Genomic DNA, 7,773 nt, shown 5'->3' with positions numbered 1-7,773 from the left:
GAAACTCAAAAGTAAGAAAAATCTTTGTTGATTGATAGTTTCAGTTATAAATGGGAAAGATTCACTGTCAAGTTCATTCTTTGTTCTTTAACTGAGTTACTAGATTTTATGCAGCCTATTAGATTATTATTATTATTTGGTTGAGACCTGTGAATTTACTGATGCAGGGAATTCCCAGCGTGGAAACCCCCTCCACTGATTGCATAGCAGCAATTCATCTGAATCTTATACATTTAGAAAGTTGTTTAGGATCCTGAGAAGTTGTGACTTGCCCATGATCCTAAAGATAGTATGTTTCAGAGGCAAGATTTTGGTTTCAGATTGGCCTGACTCCAAGGGTTGCTTTCTGTCTACTATGCTATACTGCAAATCATCTAGGCAGAGCAGGGATATAGGAGAAAAGGACACTGGCGAGATCATGAAATCTGAGAAAAGAATGCTGAAGCCTCATTGAGTGTGTGTGTGTGTAGGTATTTGGGGCAAGGAAGAACAGAAGAATATTGATTCTTAGAAACAGAAAACTAGAACTGGTAGAGATCTAAGAGAGTAGGGTATAGTAGAAAATAAGATAGATTTGGAGTCTGAGTGTGCTCCCTGTGTTCCCTCGGGGAAAATTCCTTAACTTCTCTGGGCCTCAGTTTCCTCATCAATAAAATGAGAGGATTAGACTAGATGACCTTGTAGGTTACTTTCATCACTAAATCTATGATACTATGATTTTTTTTTTAATAGATGGGGGAGACAGGCAGGCTCATAGAAAGTCAAAGCAATTTGCTAAGAGCATCCAAGCAGAGAGGGACAGAGGAGCCTAGAATATCTCACGTAACTCTCAGTCTTTGACCTTTCTAATGCACTTTTTCTTATGTTTTCTAATGGTGTATGCTGGGATTTTTCTGCCCACCAGATTAGCAGCTCCATGAAGGCAGGAACCGTGTCTTATCCTACCTCTGCATCCCTATCATAGTATATCCTGCACAGTACGCATTTTAATTAAATCAAATGGAATAGAAGCTAGGCCTCATGTCTCAGGCTTAAAAAGTAGAAAAGTGATAGAAAGAAAATAAAAAGAAATGGGCAAATTAGAAGGTAGTTAATTTAAGTCTAAAAACATTTAAGAGGACAGGGCAGTTCTGCATAAGGTGTTCACTTACAAAACGGTGACAACATTTTCCAGTGGTTTATTCATCATAAATCTCTGGAGGTAGGAGGGAAATCCTGACTCTCGTTGCACTTATTTGACATCTTTGGGGTACATATCCTTTGACCCAACCATACTACAATTATGCATATAACCCAAGGAGGTCAAAGACAGACAGAAAGGTTCCATATATACAATACTTGTAGTAGCAAAAAAATTGGAAGGAGAGTGGTGTCCATTGATTGGAGAATGGCTGAACAAATGGTATAAGAATAAATGATATTCTATTATGAAACAAGGGATATAAAGTATCTTGAGAAACTCGGGAAGACTTTTGTAAACTGATGCACAGGGAAGTAGGTAGAACCAAAAGAATAGTTTTACATCATAATCACAGTAATGCAAAGGAAAACAACTCTGACAGGTATCAGAATTTTGCTCAATGAAGTGGCAAGTTGTGACTACAGAGCAGGCGTCCCACCTGTCAGCAGAGAGATGACAGATAATAGGGTCAGAAGGATGCATACATTTTCAGAAATAGCTGATGTGTTGTTGATTTGTACTGTTTAACTCTCCTTCGTTACAAGAAGGGGTTCTATAGGGAGGGGTTGGAGGGGAGAGAAGTCTTTACAAAGTGACAGTGATTAAAAAAATACTGTTTCAAAGAGAGGAATCTGAGGCTTAAAAATGAAGTGATTTGCCTAAGATCAGCTATTCTAGCCCTTCAAAAAAAAAGTCTGGCTGATTTTAATTGCTTTGTGGTTTGGGGGAAAAGACATATTAAATCCTTCTGACCTCAGGTAAGAATTGGGAATAAAAGACTCAACTCTAGTTTAAAAATGAACAAGGTTAATTTTAATGGAACTTGAAACAATTTGAGATTCATCTGGTAGGGCTGCGAGAAGAGAACACATGTTCTATCTGTTTGGCATGAATCTTTCCTCCCACCATGCACTGTGATACAAAACAAACTGTCTCCATGTACTTTTGCGTTACATAATGGCTCTTTAAAAATTTATGAGTAAATTAGAGAGAAATGCAATAGTGGAGGTCACTCTTTAAAGGAGCTCCTTGGTGAATTTTTTTGTAAAACAAATATGTATTTGAGAACAGTCATTTCCTAAGGTATTTGTTTTGTAAATTCCAGTGAGTGTGTGTGTGTGTGTGTGTGTGTGTGTGTGTGTGTGTGTTTCTTAAATCAAGACACACCCATATTTGTGGTTTCTAATTTTGGGAGGAACCAAAAAACCAGTCATGTCACACTAATTCATTGCTGGCAGAGTTATAAATTGATTTAACTGTTTTCAGAAAACAGTTTGGAATTGTGCAACAAAGGTTACCAAATTGTTAATACCCCATGATCCAGAATCTGTACGTGAGACTCTATCCCTCCAAGGAGATTACTGACAGCAGGAAAATACATACATATAGAGATGTGCTGGAGTCAATTCTTACCAGCTCATAAGAGCTGATTGTTAAATTTTCAGTGTGAGCATGTATATCTTGGAAACTGGAAAATGCTACAAATAAATCAAGGCTTGATTTATTGTTTTGATTGTTAGACTTAAAAAAATGATAGCGGAACTGTCAATAATGCTGATTAAACTTAAAAGTATGGCCTGTGCACAACTTTTTTTTTTTCCCCAGAAAGCCAGCTGTTAAACATTGACCAGTACAACCCTGCACACATACATAAATTTTGTTGTTGTTCAATCATTTAAGTCACATCCAACTCTTCGTGACCCCATTTGGGGTTTTTTTTGGCAAAGACACTGGAGTGGTTTGCCATTTCTTTCTCCAGCTCATTTTACAGATGCGGAAATTGAAGCAAACAGGGTTAAGTGATTTGCCCAGGGTCACACAACTGGTAAGTATCTGAGGCCAGATGTGAAATCACAATGAGTTTTCCTGACTCCAGGCCTGGTACTCTATCCACTGCACCACCTAGCTGCCCACATACATATATATGTATGTACAAACATGCATACTTACACCCACACACAAATGTTGATAGCATTATTAGAAATAAAATGTGCCCAACAACTGGGGAATAAGTTACAGCATATGAACATAATGGAATATTATTGAATAATAAGAAAAAAACAAATATGAAAAATTCAGAAAAGCATGGGAAGACTTGTATGAAATAATTCAGAGTGAAAAAGCAGGGCCAAAAGGACACTATACACAATGACTACAATTATGCAAATAAATAATATGGAGAAGCAATGAAACTCATGGTTAGATAAAATGCTCAGTGCTGGTACCAAAGTTAAAGCATACATTTCTCCTTTCTGTTAATAATTGATAATCTATTTCCTCATTTCTCCACACTCCTCCCCTGCCAGGGAATGTACTATCTTGTTTGGCTGTTTATTGGGAAATAATTGTGTCAAAGGATAGAGTTAGGGACTGGATCTGTGTTTTCACTGTTATAAGGAACTCCCAAGTGAGGAAACTCTTTATCATGCAGGTGGACACTTTATCTGCAACTTAAAATCTTGGAGTTGCCTAAAGAATTGACAATTTAAGTGACTTGACCAGGTTCACAAATACAGTATGTGCTGAAGCCAGGACTTTCGAACCAAGGCTTTTCTAAACGGTCCTCAGGCCAGCTTTCTATTCACTATACCATCTTGCCTCTCAATTTAATTAATTAATTTATTAATCAATCAACAAACAATTATTAAGTGCCCAGTATGTGCCAGGCACTGTGTTGGTACTAGAGATACAAATACAATGAATGAAACAATCCTTCGATGTAAGGGAATGTATTAATGATAATAATAATTTTAAAAAACTAATGATGGCTATGAAAATGGCATCACAGCTAGGTGGTACGGTGGATAGAGCTCTGGGCTTGGTGTCAGGAAGACTTGAGTTCAAATCCTGCCTCAGACACTGAGCTACGTGACTCTGAGCAAGTTACTTCACCTTTGCCTCAGTTTCCTCATCTGTAAAAATGGGGATGGATAATTATAGCATCTACCCACTAGGATTATTGTGAGAATCCAATGAGATAATAATTGTGAGGCATTTAGTATAGTGTCTGGCACATAGTAGGTGCTATAAAAATGTTTATTCCTTTTCCTTCCTTTCCTTATTCCATCACATCTTATTTCTGTGATGTCAAACAAATCATTCAATCCCTCTGGGCTTCGATTTCCTCTCCCAGATTCAATTTCATCATCTACTGGATAGTGATATTAAAGGTTTTTTTTTTCCTATGTCTAAAAACATATGTTTCAATCTGTACCTATAGTTCATCAGCTGTCTGCCAAGCAGTGGGACACATGTTTTATCATCAGCCTTCTGCAGCTGAGATGGGTCACTGCTTTTGATGGGTTATGGGCCCAAGCTGAGATCTTTGCTCCTCACCTCAAAAAAAATTTGGGTCCCATTTGTCTATGGGCCCCAGAAAGCTCTTGAACCCTATTTGAACTTTTACCTGGTCAAGGAAGTCTAGCAGTCCCCTGAAGTTATTCTTTCTTTCTTTATTTTTGGCTAGGCAATGGGGTTAAGTGACTTGCTCAGAGTCACATAGCTAGTGAGTGTTATGTGTCTGAGTCTGGATTTGAACTGAGGCCCTCCTGACTCCAAGGCTGGCGCTCTATCCACCATGCCACCTAGCTGCCCCTGCTGAAGTTATTCTTATTCTTATACCTATCAACTGGCTCTTCCTTATCACTTAGGCCCTATGTCCCAATTCTTTGTTACCCTAATTAAGCCTAACCCTTCACTGTCTATTACTAGCCTAATAGCCTTTATCCAGACCCCATTCAACCTCCCAGACACTCCCATTGGGATTCTCCCAGGACCCTTTCCCCAATCACCCCAGCTTCAAGATCCTCCTCCCAGCTCCTCCACCAGTCACCCCAAACTACTTGGCCACTCCTAGATCGTTTCCATAGTCTTTCTGTATATAAGATCCATCCTGGCTGCCATTTAGGGGTTGAGACTTCCTTATGCCCACTCATCCTTATGAGTTCACAAATGTTCAGATTCCTTAAGAGTCTGGCCAATATGGCACATCTTTAATAAACCTTATCTTTGGCTGAAAGAAGGCTTGGGTGGAATTCTTTCAGGCAGGACCCGCATGTCATGATTTTGGGGTCCCAGCACCCCTAAACCTCTAGACCTCAACACCTTGATCAGGGTTCTTAAATCTTTCAAAGCTGTGGGATATTAATAATTTCACTGTTTATCTCATGGGATTGTTATGAGATTCAGATGAGAGAATGTAAATAAAAGTGCATATAAAATATAATATAAATATATTATGCTTTATAAACTCACATAACATATAATATTAAATTATATAGTATAATATTTAAAAAAAGATATCACCACTCCAAATGTTTGTGTGGACTATTTGTGCCCAACCTGTGGTAAAACATTCTAAACTTGTAGTGGTCTGATTAACCACAGTCAGACACACTGTATACAGAATGTGTGACCATAAGCAAATCATTTAACCTCCCAATACCCCAGGCAAATCTCTTAAACTAGAAGTTAGAGAGGAGAATAGTTAATCTTCTGTCTAATCTTTCTGAACAAAACCAATTAAAAAAGCACCATCACCAACATATCCAAAACCACTAAGCAAAACAATTTAAAAACAACGGTGGTGAATGATTGTATATTCAGCCATATCCTTCTGTTATTTACTAAGCACCAGAAGAAATGAATGTCACCTGCATTGTTTATCAAAGCAGCATTAACATGATCCATTGTATTTTCCATGAGTTTTGTTGCTTTTTGTATGAGGACCATATTTATTTCAAAGTAAAAATTTAGTAGAATGCCTTCCTTACCTATTTTTTGAAAACCGTTTACATAGCATAGAGATTATTTGTTTTTAAAATGTTTTATAAAATGTTTTAGTCTGTCTGGTTTTGGAACTTCCTTCCCCCACAACATTTAATTTCAAGCATATCATGTAGCTATTCAACTTTTTTTTCTGAGATTGGGTTATTTTAGGTTTTCTTCTTCTTGTTTTGTAAATTTTTTTTGTAACTATTCATCTTTCATTTAAACCACCAATCTTGTTGGGATGTTGCCATGTATGAGTTTTGATCATTCCCCCCCCCCCCATTCATTGTGATTTTCTCTTTACTTTTGATTTTCGATAATTTTGTATTCATTCTCTTCTTAAAATGAATTAGACTAATAGTTTATCACTTTTATCTTTAAAAAACAGCTCTTTTATTCTATTTAAATTTTTGCTCTGTTTTCAATCAAGTTTATTTTACGTGTAAAGATTTCCTAGGTGGAATAGTAGATAGAGTGTCATGCCTGAAGTCAGGAAGATTCATCTTCTTAAGTTCAAATCTGGCCTTAGACATTTATTAGCTGTGTGACCTTAGGCAAGTCACTGGTTAAGTTTGCCTCAGTTCCTCACCTGTAAAATGAGCTGGAGAAGGGAATGGCAAACCACTCCAGTATTTTTGCCAAGAAAACCCCAAATGGGGTCATGAAGAGTCAGATACGACTGAAAACATCTGAACAACAACAACAATCTTTCCTCTCTTACAAGCATAAGATTTGGAAGGTTTATTAATTTGCTCATCTTCCTAAATTTAAAAAAAAACCCACTATGTTTAGCTTATTAGACAGATCATTCAAGGATGGGCATGCATTTTCTTTTCTATTCTTTTTTTTGGGGGGGTGGTGCTAGGCAATGGGGTTAAGTGACTTGCCCAAGGTCACACAGTTAAGTGTTATGTGTCTGAGGCTGGATTTGAACTCAGGTCCTCCTGAATCCAGGGCTGGTGCTCCATCCACTGCGCCAACTAACTGCCCCTTGGGCATGCATTTTCTAAGGACTGTTTAGCTATATCTTGTACATTTTGGTATGTTGTATTCTGCTATCATTACCTTTATAATATCTTTATGCATTATTCTTTATCCAATCATAACCTAGCAAATAGGCCTAATTCTTTTGCTCATATCTCCTGGGGCAAGTCCTCATCACCTCATGCCTGGACTATTGCAACAACCTGTTGGTGGGTGTATCTGCCTCAAGTCCTTCCCCAGTCCAGTCTATCTTTCACCTAGCTGTCAAATTGATCTTCCTAAAGTACAGGTCTAACTGTCACTCTCTGACCTTCCAATAAAATTCAGTGGCTTCCCATAGCCACCAGAATTAATTATAACATCCTATTTGGCTTTTAAAGCTCTTTAAAACCTGGTCCCTTCCTACATTTCAAGTCTTCTTACACCTCACTTCCTTCCACAATACTCTTCTTTCCAATGACACTGACCTCCTTGCTGTTTCTCATGAAAAACACTCACTCTCCCCACTCCAGGTTTTTTACTGGTTATCCCCAATTTCTGTATTGCTCTTCCTCTTCATCTCAACTCTTGGCTTCCTTCAAATCTCTGCTAAAATCCGGATCCCCCTTAACACTAGAGCTCTCCCCCTGAGACTACCTCCAATTTATCCTGTATGTATCTTGATTACACATAGTTATTTGCATATTATCTCCCCCATTACATTGACAGCAATGATTGTTTTTACCTTTCTTTGTTCCTAACACTTAGTACAGTGCCTGGTACATAGTAGGCACTATGTAAAGGCTAGCTATCATCATCATCATCATCATTATTATTATTATTATTATTAAGCTTGGGGG

The sequence above is a fragment of the Vombatus ursinus genome, unplaced genomic scaffold (assembly GCF_900497805.2).
Source record: "Vombatus ursinus unplaced genomic scaffold, bare-nosed wombat genome assembly UNPS02014811.1, whole genome shotgun sequence".
In the NCBI taxonomy this organism is placed as follows: Eukaryota; Metazoa; Chordata; class Mammalia; order Diprotodontia; family Vombatidae; genus Vombatus; species Vombatus ursinus.
Note: the sequence above shows the minus strand (reverse complement) of the source record.